A 26370-nucleotide genomic window follows, 5' to 3' on the forward strand; every position below is an offset into this window, starting at 1 on the left:
TTTCCAAAAGATCCGGTAATACGTCAACAGTGGATTCGATTTTGCGTTCAACATGAGATATTTCGTGTTTTGTCATCAAAGCTCAATTAATTGGTTTTAAGCAATAATATATAATTTTGAATTAAGTCCCGTAGCTGGAGTTTTAAAAAAGGTTTATTCACATGACCTTTACTTAATCTAGCACTCCGCGAGGCCATGGTCGTTGTTACAAAGATACTGAACACCTGTCTCTGGGTCCGAGGTGGTTTTGATGGAATATTATGCTGACCCGGCTATGATGTTCTGGCATGGATTGAGTCTTCGATGTTTGATGCGAGGAATAATGTGCTGTTCTGGTGTTTAGGGTGTCAAGTAAATATATATTTAAAAAATGCATTCACCACAACATTTTTTATGTTTATTTCAAATCAAAAACCGAGTCTAAAAATTTAAATATAAAAAAATATTTTTTTCCTAGCATAAAGTTATTAAAAAATCTGTAAATATGGCTACACTGTACACTACGTTGGTATTTATTCCACAGGGCGAAAATGACGAGAAGGATGATTCGGAAGTAAGAATAAGAAGCCAGTTGTCAGGTCTTGTCTTAGGGTTGATATAGCAAATACAAGGTACAATTCAAACGTTGCAGAACTTTTTAACAGCGCGGCACCTAGTGTCGCCATCTGTCTGAAATTATGTCAATTACGTATCCTCCAGTGTTGCCGTATAAAATATTCATGACATTTGAACGTGGTGAAGCTAAGATATCACGCTAAAAGTACTATCTGTCGGTCGGAAAATAAACATGTATTTCTGCTTGAAACTACAAAACATGATCATTTTTGTTAATAAGTTTGTTTCAATCAATATTTTGATAAAAAATTACAAATGTTTTACTTGTGTGTTCCTGTCAATTTTTTGGCCTACAGTTTCACAGTAAATTCAATTTGAACAAACAGTCTTAAACGAACGAAATCTTGTTAAAGGTAACAATTGTAGAGCTTTAAATTTACAAAATGTTTATTTGGAATAAATGAACTTAAATTCAGCTATTTCAATTAACGCTTTTGTTTATTATAATCACACATTTTTGGTAATTTTACAAAAACAAAATGATTTCTTTCAAACTTATTTGAAAAATATTTTTTTATGTTAGTGTTTTATTTCAATTTATAATCATTTTTAAATTCTCAACTTGGTTCTTTTGTCGAGATAGAATCGAATTATTCACACACTCTAAACAAACCCTGGTATTCTAATTAGTATTCAATGATTTGGTGCTTCATCGGTCCGTTCAAGATCTCTGCATCAAACATGTTTTTTTCAACAGTTGCACTATTTATGTACCATTTAATTCCACTATTTCACTGTCACGTTATTACACTTTCACAAAGTCACTATACTTTAATGAAGCATAACAAACGTTACAATACAGATACGCGCATTTCGGAATGTTATTTACATCCTTCTTCAGTGTATCGGTTTTATAAGTTTGTTTGCAAGAATGCTGTAATGCTGCTCCTTTCATACGAAATGTCTTATTGTCACCGGGTAAAAACAGGAAGAAACAGATAGTAACAAACGGGTAGGAAGGTAGTTTGATTGTCAGCGGAGGGCAACAAACTGAAGAAGTAGGATATTAAGAGATTAAGTATTACCTAAATCTATTTGTATCTTATGTTTAGGTAATAACTTGAATAGCCAGGAGGGCTTATTTCCTTGGTCACGATTTAATAAAGAAATGGAGTTATTTTTGAAGATTTCTAAACTTTCGGCTGTGTCTAATTTCCATGGGTTGGAAATTTGTCTTATGATTTTTATGTCGTTGGTAGTGAGTTCATGATCTTCAGAAAAGGCATGTTCGGCTACTTTTGACTTGAAATGATGTGGTAGTCCTTTCTCTAATTCTTTAGATGCTTTCGCTATTTCAGCGACGTGCTCTTTGAAACGGATGTCTAGAGTTCTCTTTGTTTGTCCAATATATATTTTATCACAATGAGAACACGAGATTTTGTATACCCCAGATTTTTTCGAATTATCCGTAGGATCTTTTGTAGAACCTAGTAAATTTTTTCAATTGACAGTTCATGCTGCTGAATACTAAATCCAAACCAAATTTATTTAGTTTTGATTTCAATGGATGTGCAATGTTTGGATTGAAGTCCACCGATATTCTTTTTAAATTTTCCGATAGGGGAGGCAGAGTTGTAAGTGATTGTTTTTTCAACAATCTTAATTTTTTGTCGAGGATTGTTTGGATTGAACGCTCCGGATATCCATTGAGATTTCCAATTTCGAAAATGAAGTTTTTCTCTTTTATTGCAGCATCTCTCTTAAGGGGTAAGGTCAGCATTCTGTGAATCATATGGTGGAAAGCTGCCATTTTGTGTTGGTGGGAATGATTAGAAGTATTTGGTATGACCCGATCTGTGTTGGTTGGCTTCCTGTATATCTCGAAATTTGAGGTTTTTGCCTCTCTGACAATGAGGATATCTAAGAAATGTAAACTGTTGTCTTTCACCTGCTCATAGGTGAATTTAATGTTTTTATGTAAGTTATTAATCATTTGTAAGAAAGTTGATAAATCATTGCGTTTGATGATACAGAATATATCATCAACGTATCTCCACCAGCGATTAGGTAATAATCCCTGGTTTTTCAAAAGTTCTTCAAGATTTGCCATAAACAATTCGCATAAAAACGGGGAGAGCGGATTACCCATTGGTGCCCCTTGTAACTGTTTATAAAATCCGCCTCTGAATTTGAAGTAATTTACATCCATACAAAGCCGAGTTAGGTTCAGATATGACCTTACTTTGCTTTTCCATAAACTGTTACTATGTTGTTGAAGTAACCAATCTTCTAATAGATTGATTGAGTGTTTCACCGGGACACTTGGGAATAAGGCGGTTACATCGAATGACACCATTATTTCGTCTTCTTCGAGTTCTGAAGTTGAGTCGTCAATTCTTGTGTGTTGGGGACTGATCTACTGAAAAATTTTTTTGGCATAGAATGGAATTCTTTTACTAGCCATTTGGCGATTTTTTGGGTAGGGGCTCCCACTGAAGAAATAATTTCCCTTATTTCGTTACCAGGTTTGTGAACTTTGGTAGTCCTTTGATTTTGGGTAAAGAAGGGTTAGGAACTTTGAGGTAATTGAGGTTGATATCGAAGTTTGGATTACATTCAAGAAGAGTTTTATCCACTTTTTTGATAATTTCAGGAAGGGGATCGGTTCTTTGTTTCCTATAAGGACCGTCATTAATTTTTTGGGTTATTAAGTTGTCATAATCTTGTTTGTCCATAATAACTACTTTATTTCCCTTGTCAGCCTTTACATAAAAAAACAGGCTTTTCTCGCAATTGTTTCACTAGTTCTTTTTCATCAATGGTTTGCTGATTATTCGAAGAAGTACTTCTAATGACGTCAGCTACGATAGTTCTGGCGTCATTAATTTGAAGAAAGGAAAGATCACAGTTATTTAAACCATTTAAACAGCTCCAGGTGAAAAATAGTGATGTTTTTTTTTTGTAAAAATAAAGTGTTATGTAATATTATGCAATGTTCCAAAATGTTATAAATAACCTTCCAGGTTGCCGGCACCCCACCGTAACTTTGGACAGAAAGCAGATAGCGTCATTCCGACAAATGTCATGCGTGCGTGTAATAGCAGCACGATCTGTTTGTGCCTAATTGCGAAGCAATCAGTCGCGTGTACTTTTTGGTGCGCACAAAATAAATTTTAATTGCGTGAAAATCAACACAAATTTTTTTTTATAGTACCATGAATTGAAGAGCATCAATCGGAAAGGTGAGTGGATTGAATATTTATGAGGTGCAATCGACCTATTTCGTGATTTTATACCGGATGCTATCGAAATTTTCCCAACCGAAGATTTTTTTTGCATTTTCAAAATGTCTACCGATTTCGATTACCGGCACCCCAAGGTGTTCGGTTACTGGCACCCTTATTTTTTTCGACAAATAATGAAACATTGTCAATGATATGCAGGCTGCTGCCGAAACAAACATCAAGCTGCTCATATAGCAGATGCTCCGGCTAAGAAAAAACGTGGAAGACCGGTCAAATTAACACCAAAGGCGCCACCATCCAAATATTCGACCAAGAGAGCCAAGGCGAAGTCACCATCAGACAATGAAGACTTTTGTCCAAAACACCTCCGAAAATAATAAATTCTGGTTTTCCTTTGAATAATTGCATTCTTTACTTATATTTTCCCGGAATTTCTTGGGGTGCCGGCAACCGAACACCTTTTTCTGAAATTGCCAAAATTTATCACTTTACTAAAGTGCTAATAAATTTTTTTCAATCAAATGAATCAACTTAGTTTCTTCATCAGTTGTTAGCTATAAACTTTAGCTTTCCATTGATGTATAGATGTCCGCATAATGTGCACTAAGTCAGACGTTATGAGCTCAAAATAAAGGGGTGCTGGTAACCGAACACTCTCTCTTACGTTTGAGTTGTTGAAAGAAGCAGATAAAATTTCACTTCTTGAATGTGTGTAAACTTTATCTGTGGAAAAATAAAATGCTCTGGTTTATTCGTGCGGGGAAAAATTGCTCTTGTGTATAAGAAATAAAACTAATACGATTAATTAAAACAGTAAACTTATCTGTATAATTACCCAAATAAGATCCTAGATAAATTGAACCGAATAGCAGGATTACATCAACAAAGACATTGCTTCAACTTTGATTGACATTTAATAAATAGGTAGTTTATTTCAACAATAAAGTCAGCCGGAACAAATATTTCTTTTCATTTGACATGACCAAAATTTGTAATCAAATCAAACAGAGAACGTTTTAGATGTTTAAGGGAGAAATTAGTTCAAACCAATCATATTCTAGCTAGAAATTATCATAAACCGAATTTAAAAATCTATCAACAGTTTTATTATTTTAAACATGCTCCATTTCTCTGCGTGTGGGAAATAATGCCCGATTGGTAATGGTGAGCTCTTCTCGTCCGCGTCACTGATCGCCATTTTTTCACAGGTAACGAAAATCCACATAAGACACAATTCAATCGAACGTAATTCGTAAAATGACTTAATTTTACAAGAATTATTCAAATTTGTACCAAACAAACGCCACCTTTGAAGCAAAACAGTAAATTTACATGTTTCGGCATTTCAAAATAAATCAAGTTTAATGTATTAATTAAACTGTTCGATTAACTGTAAAAAGCATTTATTTTTTATGCTCTAATATGTAGGTCTCAGAAAACGTAAAATAAGTTTGTATTTTACTTTTCTCTGTAGAAAGGTAATCGAATTTCTGAAAAAAAAACGACTTTCGAACGGAGCCTCGGAGACGCATAATGTTAAATACCATTCGAATCAGCTTGACTAGATCGGAAAATGTCTATGTGTGCACACCAAAAAAAAATGAATTTTACAGGTGACTCAATCCCTCATACGATGTAATTCATCAAATGACGGAAAATTTCATTTGTAATTACTTAACGTAAGATTGAAGTAAGCATGAATTTTACTGGTTTCGACTGCAACTTGCATTCTGCGACCGACAAAACGCATTGTTTTTCACCACTCAATTTTCTGGCTGAAGATCTGGAGATGGCTGAACCGGATTTCTCAAACTTAGACTCGTTTGAATGCTACTATTAGGTTATTGATTACGTTTAAAGATCAAATGGCTGTCGCTTCCGCTTCCGGAGATATGAATGGTATAAGTGACATAACCGACAGAGTGCGTTGTTTTTTCTACCGCTCAATTTTCTCAGAGGCGGCTAAACTGATTTTAATAACCTTAGGCTATGTTACTATTAGGCTAACGATTAACGAGCCAACGAAGGTAAAATTTTGATTCCGGAGATATAATGAACTTTATGTCAAACATTCCCGGTTCGGGAGATGTAATCATGTATATGACTTATTGTCTTAGAATTACACGAAACGTCGAGATTTAGTGGCATTTTTGAATGCTGAATGTCTTAGAATTGCATGAAATGTGGAGATCTGGTGTTATCTCGAAAAATTTCTGCAATTCTACGACATTCGACAAATAAAAATTTGATTATAATCCGAAATATGATCTTACAGTTGTTTTCAGTAGGCGATAGATTCATGATTCAATACTGAATACTAGTACAAGTGTTTATTAAACTTAAAGATGTTACTGGGGTTTGAAGAAAACGTAAAATTCTCAGAAAGATGACTGTTAGTTATATAGTTTTTGCCTTTCTCTATAGAAAGGTATTAGAATTGCTGGAAAAACCGACTTTCGAACGGAGCCTCGGAGACCCATAGTGTTATATACCATTCGACTCAGTTCGTCGAGATCGGAAAATGTCTGTGTGTGTGTATGTATGTGTGTGTATGTGTGTATGTGTGTGCACTTTTCGAAGATATTTGAACGCGCTCAATTTTCTCAGAGATGGCTCAACCGATTTTAACAAACTTGGGCTCGTTTGAAAGCTACTGTCGGGACATTGATCAAGTTCAAAGATCAAATGGCTGTGACTTTTCGTTCCGGAGATATGATTGTATAAGTGACGTAACCGACAAAAATCGTGCTATTTGAACGCGCTCAATTTTCTCAGAGATGGCTGAACCGATTTTAACAAACTTGGGCTCGTTTGAAAGCTACTGTCGGGCCGTTGATCAAGTTCGAAGATCAAATGGTTGTGACTTTTGGTTCCAGATATATGATGGTATAAGTGACGTAACCGACAAAACACGTTGATTTTTACCGCTCTTATATATATAAGGGTGCCAAAATTTTGGGATCAACTCTATTTTCGTAAAGTTCTAGTGCTCAAAAGTTTAAGCACCTCGAAAAAAGCCTTCATGCAAAATTTGACCTAAATCGGACATGCTTAAGGGGTGCTGCCCGGTGGTAAAGGTTTGACAATTATCGATCTTGAAAAAGCACCATAGGGGGGAGTACATGAAATTTCCAAAATCGAAAATTTTTTTTGATGCCAAAACTCTTAAAACTGCATAAAACATCGAAATTTAGTGTCATCTCAAAAAAAATTTTTTTGAAAAAATCTACTTTCTGGGACTTAGAAAAATTTTCATATTTTTTCTAAGTCCCAAAAAGTCGATTTTTTCAAAAAAATTTTTTTTCGAGATGACACTAAATCTCGACGTTTCATGCAATTCTAAGCCTTTTGGCATCAAAAATTTTTTTTCGATTTCGAAAATTTCATATACTATGGTGATTTTTCAAGATATATGAAAATTCCACTAAGTGGACTAAGAAAGCTTTTTGCCTTTCTCTATAGAAAGGTATTAGAATTGCTGGAAAAACCGATTTTCGAACGGAGCCTCGGAGACCCATAGTGTTATATACCATTCGACTCAGCTCGACGAGATCGGAAAATGTCTGTGTGTGTGTGTGTGTATGTGTGTGTGTATGTGTGTGTGTGTATGTGTGTGTGTGTGTATGTGTGTGTATGTGTGTGCACTTTTCGAAGATATTTGAACGCGCTCAATTTTCTCAGAGATGGCTCAACCGATTTTAACAAACTTTGGCTCGTTTGAAAGCTACTATCGGGGCATTGATCAAGTTCGAAGATAAAATGGCTGTGACTTTTGGTTCCGGAGATATGATTGTATAAGTGACGTAACCGACAAAAAGCGTTGTATTTGAACGCGCTCAATTTGCTCAGAGATGGCTGATCCGATTTTAACAAACTTGGACTCGTTTGAAAGCTACTGGCGGGCCATTGATCAAGTTCGAAGATCAAATGGCTGTGACTTTTGGTTCCGGAGATATGATTGTATAAGTGACGTAACCGACAAAAATCGTGCTATTTGAACGCGCTCAATTTTCTCAGAGATGGCTGAACCGATTTTAACAAACTTGGGCTCGTTTGAAAGCTACTGTCGGACCATTGATCAAGTTCGAAGATCAAATGACTGTGACTTTTGGTTCCGGAGATATGATTGTATAAGTGACGTAACCGACAAAAAGCGTTGTATTTGAACGCGCTCAATTTTCTCAGAGATGGCTGATCCGATTTTAACAAACTTGGGCTCGTTTGAAAGCTACTGTCGTGCCATTGATCAAGTTCGAAGATCAAATGGTTGTGACTTTTGGTTCCAGATATATGATTGTATAAGTGACGTAACCGACAAAACACGTTGATTTTTACCGCTCTTATATATAAGGGCGCCAAAATTTTGGGATCACCTCTATTTTCGTTAAGTTCTAGTGCTCAAAAGTTTAAGCACCTCGAAAAAAGCCTTCATGCAAAATTTGACCTAAATCGGACATGCTTAAGGGGTGCTGCCCGGTGGTAAAGGTTTGACAATTATCGATCTTGAAAAAGCACCATAGGGGGGAGTACATGAAATTTCCAAAATCGAAAATTTTTTTTGATGCCAAAACTCTTAAAACTGCATAAAACATCGAAATTTAGTGTCATCTCAAAAAAAATTTTTTTTGAAAAAATCAACTTTCTGAGACTTAGAAAAATTTTCATATTTTTTCTAAGTCCCAAAAAGTCGATTTTTTCAAAAAAATTTTTTTTCGAGATGACACTAAATCTCGACGTCTCATGCCATTCTAAGCCTTTTGGCATCAAAAATTTTTTTTCGATTTCGAAAATTTCATGTACTCCCCCCTATGGTGATTTTTCAAGATATATGAAAATTTCACTAAGTGGACTAAGAAGGCTTTTTTTTAGATTAGCATCACTGTTCTCATACAAATAGGCATCGCAAATGTCAAGCACTAGTTTGGAAAAATGATGCTGACTGTGTGACATAAACACTGAAGCATGCTTTTGTGAACTACTCGTATCAATCTGAATCAATTGGTGTCAAAATTAGTATCTAAATTTATTTAATAAAAGTATGAAACAAATTTTCATGAGACTGTTATGAAAGAAGAGAAAGGCATTATCACACCACTAGGTGGATTAAGATGGGTTTTTTTTAGATTAGCATCACTGATTACAAATAGGCAACGCAAATGTCAAGCACTAGTTTGGAAAAATGATGCTGACTGTGTGACATAAACACTGAAGCATGCTTTTGTGAACTATTCGAATCAATCTGCATCAATTGTTGTCAAAATTAGTATCCGAAATTATTTAATAAAATTATGAAATACATTTTCATGAGACTGTTATGAAAGAAGAGAAAGGCATTATCACACCACTAGGTGGATTAAGAAGGGTTTTAATATTAATTCCGGTATTTTCGGAATCCGAAACCGTTTTAGCCGAAGTCAGTTCGTTTGGAAATCAACTAACATAAACTACGTCAGGAAAGGATTAGGCACTTCAGTCTATTTTTGTAAAAGTTACAGCTCAAGTAGAGTTCAACTGAATCGATCCAACATTAGCAGAATGTATTACAATCTATCTCCTTTTACACGGTAAGAACAAAAGGTTACTTATTTCTTGCAACGGAAGTTGAACTGAAAGGATGAAACATCCAAAAAGGCTTATCTGCTTTCGGATAATTTCGTACACGTGCATAACAAATGATTTTCTCGGCGAAGTATTCTCATCCATAATTTTGCTATAGCTCTACGCGGATCTGGAAGTTTCCAGGAATTTCATCTGTTATGCTTCAATCAAAATGAAGCGAGCCATTTTTTTCTATTTCAGAAGTTTTAAGACACACGCCTCTAGGGACAGAAAATCTTTCTGACCTTATGTGCGTGGGGGGATTGGGAATTAAACCCAGGTAGGCTGCGTGAAAGACGATGGTCTTAACCATCACGCTATGGCCGTCCCCAGTGAACAATTTGAAATCAACTCAATGTTGTTGCTACCCGGGCTGATGATTGTCATAATGATACAAGCTGCTTGACTTGCGATAATTCGCACTCAAAAGACATCTGTCCAATGAATGAAACCACAGAAAACTGTTCACGCTCTAATTGTGATGGAAACTATAAATCCAATTGTCGTCAATGTCCTGTCAGAGACAAAATCACTCCGTGCTCCTAGGATGGCTTCACATGTTTCCTTCGATTTAAATAAATTTCACAGACCTAGAAGCTGTTATTAAATTTTAGCATAGTCCATCTTCCAGTACCGAAATTATAGATTCCTTGTGAAAACTGTGTTGTGAAAGTGTTCAAAATGTCATTCAGTCTCATTTCAATGAATCCAGCAGTATGATTGCTACGGAGCCCCGGCGAACCCCGGCGAACCCCGTGCTTGTGACAACTTTATGCGGATAGAAAAATCAGATCCAATTTCAACCACAAAAGTACATTAAACTGTTCACTGGATCAATAGCTTACTGGGGGGAATGAAAAGCTATCTTTCTTATCTGCCTAAGACTTGTGGTTAGCCTAAAATCAATAAGATTCACCCTGCGACTTAATTAAACACAATCTGTTATCCATAAGCTTACTAAAATGGATCGAAACTCAGCGTGACATTGGCAATTTCCTCAGGCTTCGTTCGACGGAGTTCGAGTTCACCACCCTTCCTCCACATGGATGCAAGGAGCACAAGTTGAAAGCAGGAAAAAGGATGTCATATCACTACACTGATCTGACTGATGATGATGAAAAACTTTTTCGATCAGATGATGTTGTTCGTTGGCTTCTAGGAATTCTATTTACAGGGAAGCGTTTGTCTTGTTGATGACCTTGCAGTTTCTATCTAACAAATTAGGAGTGCAATCTTATACTGCACTCACTACCAGTAATTAATATAATTATACAAAAGCGACACATGCTGAATTATTGATGCAGCAGGAATAATGGTACCTACAAAACCATATTCAAAACTTTTCCTGCACAACAAGTTTGAAATATTGTTTTATTTTTATTTTACTACTCTTCTTTCCAAAAAGGGCGTTGACTTACTAAGATTTTGCAGATTTTCTTTTTGCATTCAGCGAAGATTGAATGACGATTAATGCAGGAAGATTTGAAAACCAAATTTATTCTGATTATTTTCAAATTGGTTTGAATAAAACTTAATTTGAAGCCAGACATTTCGATTTTAAAAATAACTCGAGTTATTGTTTTAAAGTTATATCGAAATAAAGTGTGGCATACATTGTTGATATTTCTGCTATTTTTCCACATCTGGATTGAAGTAAGCGGTCAATATTTGACCAACATAGTCCATTACGTAAAGCTTCCACTCCAATGTGTTTCAAGAGTCATAAGTCTTCATTAATAAGCAGATTAACCATCTGTTGAAAAATTGCTGTTAATTAAAAGATCAACTTACTTAGCTAAAACCATGCGCATCTCCCAATAATTGTTACATTTCTAGGAGTTAGATTCACATTTAGTCATATACACTCCAAACAAAAATAAGAAGGAATTAGATTCACATTTAGTCATATACACTCCAAACAGAAAAGACATTGCACTTCGTTGCAAAACAAAAAGTGTTCTGTAAGTAGCTTTACGTCTGCTTAGCGGTTCAAATTGAACTGCCGAGTTTAGCACTAAGCAGTTCAATTTGAACTGCTCTGCACTGATGAGTCAAGGACGAAACGTTAAAATAATAAAAACGGTTTTGTGCCCTAGCACAATAAGTAGCTAAATTCGAGTTTCAAGTTTTTTGGCGTTTTCGTTTCAGATACCTAATGTGACATCTCCAGGTTCCTTTGGAATCGAACCAGACTCCGAGATACTTGAATGTGAAAACCTGAGCTGTGGTTTGACCCATTAGATGAAGCAGTAGTTGTGCAGGTTTATGCTGCCTTGAGAACACTACCAGCTCAGTTTTCTCCGTGGAGAATTCAATACCCAGCTGTAGAGCCCATGTAGACAAAGTGTCCAAAGTAGTTGTAATGGTCCTCGCAGATCTGTAGACTTGGCTCCTGTAATAGATACTACGCCATCATCTGCAAGTTGCCTTAACGTGCAAGAGTTTTCAAGACATTCATCGATGCCATTAACATAAAAGTTGTAAAGAAGGGGGCTGAGGCATGAGCCCTGGGGAAGGCCCATATAGGTAATTCGTAAGGTTGTCAAGTCTGTGTGTAAAAAACGTGCACTTTTTAGACAATAAGTTGTGTAAAAAGTTGTTTAAAAGTGGGGAAGGACCATGCTTGTGCAGCATTCTCCGAAAGAATTTTTATGGAAACTGAATCAAAAGCCCCCTTTATGTCTAAGAATACTGATGCCATTTGCTTTTTGTGAGCAAATGGCATTTGAATTTCTGTGGAAAACAGCGCAAGGCAATCGTTCGTTTCTTTGCCTATACGGAAGCCAAATTGTGTATCTGAAAGCAAGCCATTTGTTTCCATCCATTTGTCGAGACGAAACAGAATCATTTTTTTCAACAGTTTTCGAATACAGGAAAGTATTGCAATCGGTCGATACGAGTTGTGGTCGAAGGCTGGTTTGCCCGGTTTCTGAATAGCAATAACTTTTACTTGTCTTCAGTCTTGGGGGACAAAGTTCGGCTCGACAAACTTGTCGAATAAGTTCTACAGACGCTTTTTCGCCATATCGGGAAGATTTTTAAGTAAGTTGAATTTGATTTTATCGCACCCAGGTGCATTGTTATTGCTTATTGTTATTGTTATTGATTTTATCGCACCCAGGTGCATTGTAATTGTGTATCTGAAAGCAAGCCATTTGTTTCCATCCATTTGTCGAGACGAAACAGAATCATTTTTTTCAACAGTTTTCGAATACAGGAAAGTATTGCAATCGGTCGATACGAGTTGTGGTCGAAGGCTGGTTTGCCCGGTTTCTGAATAGCAATAACTTTTACTTGTCTTCAGTCTTGGGGGACAAAGTTCGGCTCGACAAACTTGTCGAATAAGTTCTACAGACGCTTTTTCGCCATATCGGGAAGATTTTTAAGTAAGTTGAATTTGATTTTATCGCACCCAGGTGCATTGTTATTGCATGATAAGAGGGCAAGAGAGAACTCCGTAATCGAAAATGGGGTAGTACATCGGGTGGGCGCGGCGCGATAGGTGTTTAGTTCACGAACAAAATCCGGACAAACTTTCTTGGTGAAATCGAATATCCAGTCTAGCAGTCGGCATCAAAATTTAGTTCCAAAAATCCAGATCCAAAATTCAGATTCTTCAATGTCAATGAAACTGAACCATTAATTTTATTCGTATTCACGTCATCCGGTTAGGTCTTTGACATTGACACCCGTCTTTTTTCTAACATTCAAGTTTTTTCTCCAAATAATTTTACTGTCGGGTGCTGGATGCATCCGAAGTGGAAAATCTAAGTTTACATAGTTTTCTAAAGCCTGCTGATTCATTTTTGTATTCTCGGATCTTTCGATTTTTTGTATTACTGCTTATCTTTCGCAGTTTAATTGACCGAACATCATATTATTTTTATAAATGTATAGAATAACTTAACCAATATTTATTAACATTTCCTGTTACTTACAGGTCACGAGTTTTCACATCGACTAAAACAAATTCCATTACTAGTTTCATTTCAAAAGCTGCTCAGTTTTGAGCTACAGTAAAATGGCTAAAGACTGTCCCAGAAAGTATGGACGCACTTTGATTTCGCTGTAAATAATTCACAAGTGTTAGATATTCAAATTTTATTCGATATACTGATAATATTAGACTACAACAACAACAGAATATTATTCTCAACGTTTGCTACTTATCCATTGTAGACTAGCTGGCGCACCTTCTTGCGAACGTTCCTCATTAAATTCCGTACTGACTTTTTGGCGACAAGTTTTGACACTTTTTTCCAATCTTTCTCGAACTGTTGAATGGCTTCGGTTGCCGAGACATGTTTCCTAAGATGTGCCTTCGTTAATGCCCAAAATTCCTCAATTGGTCGAAGTTGTGGACAATTTGGTAGGTTTATGTCTTTTGGGACGAAAGTGACATGACCATTTTACCGTTGATTTCGAGTAGTGGCAAGAAGCAAGATCTGGCCAGAAGACAACAGGATCCTTGTGGCTTCGAATCATGGGTAGAAGTCGTTTTTGTAAACATTCCTTGATGTATATTTCGCTTCAATGCTTCAATGAGTGGTGATGAAGGGTTTTGAAACCTTACCGCAACTACAAATTGCTTGCCAAACCATAGCTTTCTTACAAAAATTTTCGACTTCAATCGATGTCGTCTCGGACTGATTTAACACTTGTCCTTCTCGCACCGTATAATATTGTGGTCCCGGCAAGGATTTGTAATCGAGTTCACGTAAGTTTCGTAGTCCATGATTATGCAGTTCAAATTTCCAGCAAGAATCGTATTGATCGTATTGTACAGCTTTCGAACCCTCGGCCTGATCGATGGTTCTTGTTTTGGACTACGTTTTGGTTGTTTCTGCTTCTTATAGGTTCGAAGATTCAAAAGATCTTTAGCACGAAGAACATTTGACTTCGATGTGCCCACTGTTCTGACCACATCCCGAACTGAAAGCTCCTTCTTTTGCTCGAACGCCTTCAGTATACGTTTATCAAACTGAGGGTTTGCAGGACCTTATTTTCGACCCTTTTTCGGTTTATCCTCAAAGATTTTATCCTCACCAAACTTCCTGATTGCATTTTGCACGGCTTTTTCACTTTCTCCTTCCATTTTTGCTATTTTTCTCAGTGAAAGTGCACGTTCTGTGCACCATTTGTACACAATTTTTCGACGTTGTACTGCTGAACGTCCACGCATTTCGAAACAAATTAATGAAAACGAATAAACAACTGCATAAGTAGTGCAAACAGCAGGACGCAGCCATAAAAATTGACAGATTCTAAACCAATGCGAAATGGCAGCGGTTTTTAATTGCGTCCATACTTTCTGGAACAGTCTTTACTCTATTGGTTCACCACATTTCGGTTCTCTAATCCTTGATTAGCTAATATGGATAGAATGACGAATTACAATTGAATTAAATATGCTTAGAAATTCAAAAAAAGAACTATCGAATGTTTTGGAAAAAGTTTTCACTGAAATTTCGTTTCAATTTTACTTAATCATTTTTCGCCAAAATAAAAATCATGTACTAAGCCTATGCCTTACACACACAAACGCCTCCTCTCAAATTGTATACTCGGCATCTATTAATTCGTGCAGAGTGCCGTTCATAATAATTTCAATCTTCTTGAAGCAAGAACCCAAAGTCATAATTCATACGTAATTAATTTTTTTTTGGAAACTGAAAACAAGTATTACTGGAAATCCGTTAGAGATTAGTTGTTCGGAGTTATTAGGTCAAATGTCCGGCACATCAATCAACAGCTGTTACGTATATAAAATTGTATTCAATAGCTACACACAAATGAAAGATACTCATGAGCATTGTGCTCGAGTATAATTAACAAGAATCACAACATCCCTAATAAATGAGACAGAGGAGAGAATAAAATTCCAGTCAGTTAATTCGAAACACTTGACGATTACAATTATGCTCATTTCATATAACCTAAATTGACTTTGCCACTTCCCTTCCACCTCTTAGAAGCATTCGTTTTTGTACCCATTATTTAAAACGCTTCACAATAGAAAGTATATTAAGACATTCTCCAAAATATATACTTCTTTCACCATTCGTTTACTCGCAAAAGTTATACCATCCCCATTGGATGAGAACTTTTTTTTTGGATTTTTTCTTCATTTCTCATCATAATGTACCGCAAATTCAACACAGAATTCATCCACTACACTTACCAAAACACTCCAAAAGTTCAATGACGACCGTTGTCGGTTCCGGGGGCAGTGTTTTTTTTCTACTACAAAGCCAAACAAAAAATGTGGACCGGTCCTGTGGGATTAACTACTTTGGTCGTTATTCAATTTTTTTATTCACGAAAACAGCCTCCACAAGAGCTGTACCACCATTATCTGAATCAACAACAATAGGATTACATTTCACTTCACTTCATAAAACTGAAAATTGCTCGGTCGTAAATAATTTCCCTCCGCCCTAAAAATCACACTGATCCAGAACACGTTCCAATTGATGATCCAACTGGGATGGAATATGATTCTTCCTTTATCATCTTATGCGAAAATATAAATTTGTAGATGTTTCGCAGTACCAGATGGAACCGAATGCATCTGCGACGTGACCACTGTTCGATCTAATCCTTCAAAGTGTACACGCCAATGCTTATCAATGTCTGCTGATTTGGAGTCTGGAGTGATTTTCCATTAAAGATCCATTGTGATTTTACACCCCCTCTTTCAGGACGTGACAAAATTTATTCAACTGGTGCGCACTTTTATTCAATTATTCTTCAGCAAACCTCAAGCTTATTAAACACTTTCACCTGATTCCAAGGCAATACAAGCAAACGATACCTAGGAACACTTCATCAGCAAAGCCACTTCATAAATCCCAATCAGACTTGACACGGAAAAATTCGGTAATCAAATCAGACGCAAGAAAGCAAAACTATAAGCACCGACGGCACCCACCGGAAGCACGATGGATCACGTCCTGCCACATGAAAAATTGGAATGAACCAAATAAATTCCATCAGAGAACACCATTAAACTCGGTTTCAAACATCATTCAGATTTTCCCGAGCAGGAAGCCGAAACTTAACCGTACCGGCGGAAGGTTAGCGCGAAACTAAACTTTGTTTCTCGAATTTGGTTTTGACGGTAGTTGGATAACCGTAAGCACCAAGCATCGCGCATCACTCCGTTCGGGTCGAAGTTCGGCAACTGTTTACAATGTGTTTGTTTTGACCTGCGCTTTCTAGGTGCGCACCTTGCACCCGGCAACCGAAAAAAAAATGATTCACTCTAAATGATTTCCCCCGCGATCAGCTGACTTGCGGGAGATGCGAGCAGTTATCGAGCATTTATCCTTTGAGCTAAACTTTCAGTGCTGTCTCTTAAAGGAGTAGAATTAAAAGAAATGGAATTTTCCATACAGATCAAATTTCAGCACTCAGTTTAGCTTCTATTGCCATCAACTAACAAGACCCATGTATTGGAACAGTTTTCATTTTTTTTTAAAGTATATTGCATCGTTACTTCAAACGACGCACAGTGATGCCAAGGTGGCAGAAATCCAAAAAATAAATTTATTTTTTTCCTGCACTGTATTATTTTTTCAGAATTCTCAGATAAGTGAAGGATTACAGTTTAAAGTATAAAAATTTTTGAATAAGAAATAATCTCTCCATATTCTCTCAAAGATTGGGTATTGTAAACTTTCTTTTCATCCTTCCATACAACATATATGGCGCAATGACGATGTTTTGCGATTAGAATTCTATATAGGTAGGAAAGGGCTGCCACTGTTCAATAGTATTTGATTTTATAGCATTTTTTCTCTGCTTTTCATAAAACACTATGCGATCCTGCACATTTCTGCACCTTATAGGTTGTTTTCAATAGTTTGCGGGGTCGACAATAAAAATCACAGAAACAAAGGCCAGACTTTTGTAACTGAAGTCGGTGTCAGTAAAATTTAAATAAACGGCTTTATGATAAAAAAAAATCAGAATATTCATAACATACATAACATAAAACACCTATATAAATGTCGTTATATAAATCTATTTATAATATATCAGGCGTTGGAATAAACTATTAAAGTTTTATGATTTTTAGTGAGAGTATCATTGCAAAGTATAGTCCATCGTTATATACTACCACTAAGACTCGGATACCACGTTTGAAAAAATCCTTTTCCTCAGATTCGACAAATTCCTCGATCCAATTTTTGGTAGTGTCGTAGCTTTTGAAGCTGACCTGACAAGTTATGCGCCATGGATTGGAGCAAATGGCAACCGTATGGAACAATGCCAGATAAAAAATGGCGGCTTGGGTAGAACTTTTCATTGAAGCGATTAAAAAAATAAGCTTTTACAACTTTCGAAGCATGGAGTCTTGCATTGTCATGAAGCAAAAATACTATGCTATTAAGATCTTCATATTGCGTCCGCTTTTCATGCAATGCTCTGTCCATGCTCATAATAAATAGCGCCCAGTTGATCCCACCACATTCTCTTTTTCTTTCGGAACTTTCTTGTAGTCCATATAAAAATTCCCAAATTCGAACCACGAAAACCACTTTACGCATGTTTGCTCAGCGTAATTTTTTTCGTCATTTTTCATTTTACATAGTTTAATAAGATACTTTAACATAATAAAAATCAATTATTATTAGTAAAGCGGTAGTGTTCAACCAAATTTTATTGTGTTTGTGTTCTTTCATAAAGTCGAAAAACTTAAAAAATGCCAAATGCAGAGAATTTTCCAAAAATTAATATTTTTGTTATAAATAAAAAAAAAACACTTTTTGATTGTTACTCTCCCATCGTCAATCACAGTGCAATAAACTACATCAGTCGTATGTTACAACATATCAGAAAATAAAAATATTAAGATATGCACCTCTGGAGAAAATTGATGTTTTCAAGATATAAGGAAAAGTTTTTTTTTCTCTGTGTATACATTTTCCACACAGGTTTAATCATTATTTGAAACATTAGTTAAAGCTCCTAATCAATCATAAAAATACGCAAGTTAATTTATTAAAAAAAGTCGTCATTTTCCGGTCCATAGCGAACGGTGCATCGTGTCACTTTTAGGTGAATCGAATATTTTTCATACATTATCAAGATGGAAATATATTCAGAGATTTCAAATTATTGAAAAAAAATCATCCAGCTGACGTTTATCGACGTATTTTTCGTTTTTGCCAACTTTTGTATGGAGAGGCATCACTGTGCGACGGTTCACAGAAAAAAATTATGCATTTTACAGGTGACACAATGCTACAAACAATACGTTTCACAACTACTTAATTTTTCAAATACCACAATATACCACTTGCACAGAATTTTACAGGCTCCGAGTGTAATTTGCACTCAGCTACCGAATGCCGACGTATGGGTTTATATGTATAAATTATTCAATAAGCAGATATATGCTTCTGTGGTTCAATTGATTAACCGATGTGCTTTTTGATCTAATGTTTCTCGGTTCAAGTCGCACTGTTTCTATTGATCTTTTGTTTCTTATTTTATTTGAATTCAGGCCATGTAATTTTCCAATCACATGATTTTATATGTTCTTGAATATAAGTGTGTGTGTGTGAAACACGACGCTCCATTTATGTGCATCTTAAAAGTGTCAGATTAGAACATTTTTAACACTCATCACCCTATCATACGATGGATAAAATATAGCAGTTAGGTTAAAATGTTATAATATGCCCCTCTTAAGAAAACATTGAGATATTTCTAAAAGTGCTGATATATTTTCTTCGAGAACGCAGGTATTTCTTTGCAATACGCCTGAGGAACATAATTTTCAATGATTTCGGTTGAAGTAATGAGAATTTATTAATAAAGGGTGATTTTTTAAGAGCTTGAGAACTTTTTTAAACAATAAAACGCATAAAATTTGCAAAATCTCATCGGTTCTTTATTTTAAACGTTAGATTGGTACATGACATTTACTTTTTGAAGATAATTTCATTTAAATGTTGACCGCGGCTGCGTCTTAGGTGGTCCATTCGGAAAGTCCAATTTTGGGCAACTTTTTCGAGCATTTCGGCCGGAATAGCCCGAATTTCTTCGGAAATGTTGTCTTCCAAAGCTGGAATAGTTACTGGCTTGTTTCTGTAGACTTTAGACTTGACGTAGCCCCACAAAAAATAGTCTAAAGGCGTCAAATCGCATGATCTTGGTGGCCAACTTACCGGTCCATTTCTTGAGATGAATTGTTCTCCGAAGTTTTCCCTCAAAATGGCCATAGAATCGCGAGCTGTGTGGCATGTAGCGCCATCTTGTTGAAACCACATGTCAACCAAGTTCAGTTCTTCCATTTTTGGCAACAAAAAGTTTGTTAGCATCGAACGATAGCGATCGCCATTCACTGTAACGTTGCGTCCAACAGCATCTTTGAAAAAATACGGTCCAATGATTCCACCAGCGTACAAACCACACCAAACAGTGCATTTTTCGGGATGCATGGGCAGTTCTTGAACGGCTTCTGGTTGCTCTTCACTCCAAATGCGGCAATTTTGCTTATTTACGTAGCCATTCAACCAGAAATGAGCCTCATCGCTGAACAAAATTTGTCGATAAAAAAGCGGATTTTCCGAATGGACCACCTAAGACGCAGCCGCGGTCAACATTTAAATGAAATTATCTTCAAAAAGTAAATGTCATGTACCAATCTAACGTTTAAAATAAAGAACCGATGAGATTTTGCAAATTTTATGCGTTTTATTGTTTAAAAAAGTTCTCAAGCTCTTAAAAAATCACCCTTTACAAACACATTTTCAAAAACTACCACATTCTCAGTTTTTTTCGCCCATTGAAATGGCGATATAGAAGAAAAGCAGATAAGAAGATATTCTGTGCATCAGAAATCAATTGCATAATCAATTAATTAGAATTTCAAACAAACAGTTATGATCCTCCCAACGCTACATTTTGTTCAAATAACCGTTATAAATCTTTAAAGCAATATTTTGACTCGAAGCATCCTGTTGAATCGTAAGTGTTATGAGAAAACTCGTATATTAAAGAAATGGTTTTGTTTTTTTTTTATTTTTATATTGTAAATAGAGACATTAGCACCGCTAAAAGTTAATTACTAAATAGCAGCCGATCATTAGGCTATTTAGACGGATAAAATGATCATTTATTCGCAGTAAAACCTTACACCGAAAAGCTGCACAATGATATTTCAGTTTTTTTCATATTTTACAGAAAACTATAAATGCCAAACTTTCATAGCAGAAAGATCTTATGAAAAGATAGTGTTAATGATAAAACTTTTGAAAAGTCTTCAATGCAAAAAGGCATTTTGGCCAGCAGGGACGCTTTAAAATGCTTTCCCCAACCAATGACACTGCAGGACCTTCCATTCGAATGCCAATGTTTGAAAATCGATTCGTCCATCTCTGATAAATCGAAATTGGACCATTATTTCCGGTGATGCCGGAACCGGAGTCCAGCAGTTCCGGTGTCAGTCAGTTTATAATGCGAGATTCATTGAATGGACTGAAATCAACCAATAATGAAAGTAATAGTTTCAAGATTCTTTACTCAAAGTAGTTGACTTCGAAATTTCACACATTCACAAAAATAATGCTGATTATTTTAAGAAGATCGTTGGTAAATTTAAAATTGTTTGTTGGTTCTTTTTAGCAGAGAGCTTAAACTTTTTCCTTAGGAGTTTGAAAACCTTTATTGAAACCGAGGTATTTTCTTTCACTCTGAAAGGTTAACTTTTTCAATTGAGAAAACATTGTTAAAATGATTGTATACTTATTAGAGATGGGCGGGTAAGTAATTTCTTGTACCAAAACCCGACCCCAAGAATAAATTTTCTTCCAAACCCGAACCCGACCCGTACCCGCTAAAAATGAAAATCTTTATCCGTACCCGACCCGAACCCAAAAAAACTTTGGTAGTCAAAACCCGACCAAAATTTTGTACCCAAATCCGACCCGCACCCATCGAGTTCGGTGTGCGTTTCGGGTAAAAATACCCGAAATCCGACTTCAGAGACCCATGTTAAGATAAGAGCTATTTACTTTTAATGCAAATATAACATGTTTTTGTATTAACAACTAATGTGAAGAGCAGGAGAACGGCTATAGCGTAATGGGTAAGTCGATGCCTTTCACGCAGCCCACCTGGATTCTAATCCCAACCCAGCACATAGGATCAGCCTGGCCCGAACAGGCGAATGACCTAAAGGTTAAAACCAATTTTAATACCTTAATCCACCTAGAGGTGTAATGATGCCTTTCTCATATTACTTATATTTCTAAAAAAAATCAGATTCCGTCAAGAATTTTTTTTTCTATCTTGAATAAAATAAGAAACTTTCTTTGGGTATAAACTAACATAACCTTTTCCATTTGTAAACAGTTATGTCAAGTTAATAAGAATTTTATTTTTTTTGCATCGTCGCACTAAACGATTGAACATTATTCGCCCTATATATCAGGAACCGGAAGTCGGACTCGGATGAAATTAAACAGCGACCTATGAAACTATAAGAACTTTTATTTGAGCCAAAGTTTGTGAAAATCGATCAAATCATCTCTGAGAAAATTGAGAGAGTCTCGTTTTAGAGTTTTTCACTACTATTTCCGGTTCTTCTGGAATCGGGAACTTGGAACCAGTATAGCCGAAGTTGGTTCGATTAGTAACTAACTAACATAGCCTACAAATTGAATAAGTTTTGAGCCAAATCTAGAAGAAATTTACCCTTTTTTAAATGACGAAGTGCGAATTTTAAACACACTTTACACTACAAAAGCATGATTAAATTCAATAGCAACCTATGGGACACATACTCACACACAGACCTTTCATTTAAATCTAAGTTTGTGAAAATCAGTTCAGTCATCTCTGAGAAACGTGTGTGCCTATTTTTTTCCTTTTTTTGGTGCATGTCACCCTGTAATTCAAGAACCGGAAGTCGGATCGGGATAAAATTTAAAAGCAGTCTATGGGACCGTGAGATCTTTCATTTGAATCTGAGTTTGTGAAAATCGATTCAGTAATTTGAGTTCAGAAAATTGAGTGACATTTTTCACATACATACACACATACATACATTTTGTGATATCGACGAACTGAGTCGAATGGTATATGACACTCTACCCTCCGGGCCTCGGTTGTGTCGGTTTTCACAGCGATTGCATAGCCTTTTTTTATGAGAAAGGCAAAAAAGATGTGAAAACAAACCAATAATTAAGAAAAACTATGTTTGATGGATTTTGTCTTATTTGATACATTTATGTTATTCACTCATTTACTTCCCATCTAACTAATGTATTTGTAGGATGGGGAAAAATTTATTATAGCTATGCGAATTTCTTGTTTCATCTTAGAGCTTGAGCGACCACCCCTGGTTGCTACTCCGTTACTGATCGGGATTAGCTGAAATTGTACAGGGAGTTTCTAGATGATCCATCCTGGGACTGGTAAATCATCCTTCAATGTACATCTTCTGGTAATCCCAGAATTCATTGATCAGTACCGGCGCCGGCCAGGCCCGAACGTAGATCGTCTAAGGAATGGGAAGGGATGTTAGTCCAACACTTGTTGTTACTAGAGGCCGTATATACTACTGCGCACTCCACAAGTGTCACGGGAGAAGGATATTTGTTAGTAAAAATTTCAGTATTGGTATTATTCGCGGGCGACTTAGTATGTTCCGGTTTCAAGATGCTCAGATGTAACACTAAACTCATTGACTTCCCGAGTGAACGTTTCAACAATATCCTATATTGAAGTCCCGGCATGTCCAGATTCACAGCTCTTATTCGAGAAAACTGAAGAAAAATTTGCAATACTATCGCGTAAAGAATGAAAACTTCCCTATTTTTATATAAGAAATTACGCGATACAAAATAAACGAGTGAATAGGATTTAGACAAAATAGTTGATTCATTGCATTGACATATTCTAAACAGTTGTTATAAAATCATTTTAAATCACCAAATAAAGGTCAACAGATTTCACGCGCGTCTTAATTTATTTTTTTTTTATTATTTCCGCTTTCTTATTTTAATTACTTATTAAAACTATTAATTCGTTATATTGGTTGATCTGGGCAGCCGGCTACCAAGAAAAATATTAATTTATTTTTTGAAATATTAATATCAAGTGTTTTTTACTACGTGTTCAATATTATCTCTGTTATTAACTTTGTAATATCAACGGATTTGCGCAATAGTTATAGATTCTTTATTTATTTATCATTCAATTTATAATCCTGACAGACAATCAATAACATGGAAGAAGAAAATATTCCAAATTCCAAACTTTTTTCGAAGTTAGACGGAAATTGATAGGTTGAATGAAGAGATAATTTAGCAAAATAGAGTAATCAGAGGTAAAACATTGAAAATATCTCATAACTGAAAGAAATAAGAAACTCCTGCAATTATCGCCTTTTACGACATGGAAGCAGGAACCCAGTGGATCTATTCTTGGTTCAGTTTTTTTTCCGCCGGATTCCACACGGCATCTAGGCTGATACTGTCCGGAGAGAGCTAATAGGTACTATCAATCTCCTAGTGGACCCCAGCCCCTCGAATTTCTTGTTTTATCTTAGAAACGCACAAAACGTCGTGATCTAGGGTAAACTCGACAAAAAAAAATAAAACAACACTCTGAGAAACATTGTTATATGTCACAAGAGGAATATGACAATGGTGCTGTAGAATGGAAAGATTTATCAACAAACAAAAATGATTCAAGGTTCACACAAACATCATTGCTTTATTCCATATACAGATATTAAGATGGCTACGAAATTGTTTTCATCATACACATATATGAGCTATCATATTATATAGAAATCTGCAAAAAAACAAATGTTCTATTATTATTATTATTATTAAGATATTCAAAACGTGAAAACTGTAATGAGTATTGGTACCGATGGGAAATAATAAAGTTCGTTTGCAAAACGACAATAGTCTTATTATTTTTCGCAAATTATATCTCCAATATTGTACTCTGCAACTTAAATACAGTCCGCCTTGGTATTGCTTATGGAAACTATTATAAATTATAAATCTTATCAAAATATCTCGGAAACAGCTACTCGCATCATAACGCAATTAAATATTATGAAATAAGCAGTATAGTTCTTTATAATAAAACAATAGTGGCTCTGAAAAAAACTTTTTATGAAAGCGTTTGTGATGAAGAGTGACGAGTTGAGTTAGTTCAGCCTGCAGACTCTGAATTCTAAACCCATACTCCAGAACTAAGCTCTTAAATCCGAAGACGATTTTTCGCCATGAAGTATTATTATGATTCTAAAAAGAACCGAATATAAAAAGTCTGGAATAAAGAACTGGATCCTGAGTTCAAGAACTAAATTTAGAACCAATAACAGACTCAGCATCCAGTTTCAATAACTGCAATTTCGAAACTCAAATTAGTTCCGGAATACAGTTCCAGAATCCAGTTTTAGCACGCAGGCTCTGAATTCAAAACCTCGTTACGACTACCGAAAAGCAAATGAGAGTGGCGACCTGAGCGTTTGAGGTTTTAACCACGCAGGAGGTGCACTTTCCGTCGCTGCTGGTTGGTGGTTTTACTCTCACGATGGCAGTCTGCTCGCCTTGATGACCAGCAAGCGAATGAGAGTTGCTCGCGATGGCAGTCTGCTCGCCTTGATAGCCAGGAAGCGAATGAGAGTTGCTACCTGAGCGTTTGAGGTTTCAACCACGCAGAAGGTGCACTTTCCGTCGCTGCTGGTTGAAGGTTTAACTCCCACGACGTCTGCTACCATCGAACGCACGAAATGAAATGATCGATTTTCACCACGGTTCTCCTTTTATACGCATTCAGTTGAAGATATGTGCCTGACTACCTCAAAATCGTCGTCCTTGCGCGAAAACCCCAAGCGAAAGTAGAGTTTTCCGCTTTATTTTAAAATTTTGAGAAAATTTAATTTTTGAGTTGTTTGTGTTTATCTCACACTGTTCAAAATATTATCCTAAATTCCTGATCATATTTCTGATGAAATGGTGAAAGAATTGTGTTGCTACCATTAATACAAGTCGAGATATTCACGATTAAGTTCTGCCCATTCTTCCATATGACTAATTTTGAAAAGTCACCCCATAGTAAAGTAAGTCGTATTCACGACAAAAAAAAGGGCGTATTCTCATGAAATATCCAATTTCTTGATTTAATTCCTCATATACCTCGAAAATGACTGCACTTAGGAAGTAGCTTCCCATGAGCTTTTTCATTGAATTTAGCTTGGAGAATAATATTTCAATGGTCAGATGCATTCATTCCTGTAAAAACATCGTTTTTCGAAAAATGTTAAATAATTTTCTTCGGGAAACTTTTTCATTTATCATCTCTCCAACTTTCTAAAATAAATCGTGCGGTAAAATAACTGAGAATATTGAAAAATAAATTCCATTTTCGATTTCACGGAAAATTGGAAGATTTCTCTTTTAAGTGTATATTTATTTTAGATTACCTACAAATTCTTCTTAAACATATTTTTGTAGAAGCTATCGATTTCTAATTATATTTGTTTGATAAAAATGTGGCTAAAAACAAATACGCCCTTTTCAAAAATTAGTCTTGAGTGAAAAAAAAAATCTCTAGACCAATGAAAAATACTTCAATCGCTATACTGATCACACATGCAATGCACTAGGATAGGAGGTCGCGCCAAAATTCTGCCGTTTCTGGACGATTTGGCGTGGAATTGCTCTAATGCCTCCTCGTGGCTCAACACGAAACGCTATGCAGACGTGAGCTTATTGCTTTTTGCAAAACACTTGTATTTTATTTCAACAATTCAGCGAAAATGTTGCACTTCGTGTTTAGTAAATAACATTAACTCTAATCTGACGTAAAGTTTCATTTTGAGTCGTGAGGAAGCGTTAGCTGTTCAACATAATCTGACAATACACAGATGAGTCGATGACGGAACGTAAATATTTGAACTATTGATTAAATGCTTCCTGTAAACAAAATAAAA

The 26370-nt window shown here is 35.9% G+C and overlaps 1 protein-coding gene across 4 annotated transcripts in view; it reads right to left on the reverse strand.

Annotated features, from left to right (window-relative positions):
- The window catches only part of LOC131438215 (neuropeptide F receptor), a 71078-nt gene extending 54609 nt beyond the window's left edge, over nucleotides 1–16469 (reverse strand). For all 4 annotated transcript variants that reach the window (XR_009230897.1, XR_009230894.1, XR_009230893.1 and 1 more), the window contains exon 1: nucleotides 15580–16469. The gene's annotated coding sequence lies outside the window, so the exon portion shown is untranslated. The remainder of the gene's footprint in view (nucleotides 1–15579) is intronic.
- Nucleotides 16470–26370: the final 9901 nt, after the last annotated feature.

This window comes from Malaya genurostris, chromosome 1 (genome assembly GCF_030247185.1).
Source record: "Malaya genurostris strain Urasoe2022 chromosome 1, Malgen_1.1, whole genome shotgun sequence".
NCBI classification, from domain to species: domain Eukaryota; kingdom Metazoa; phylum Arthropoda; class Insecta; order Diptera; family Culicidae; genus Malaya; species Malaya genurostris.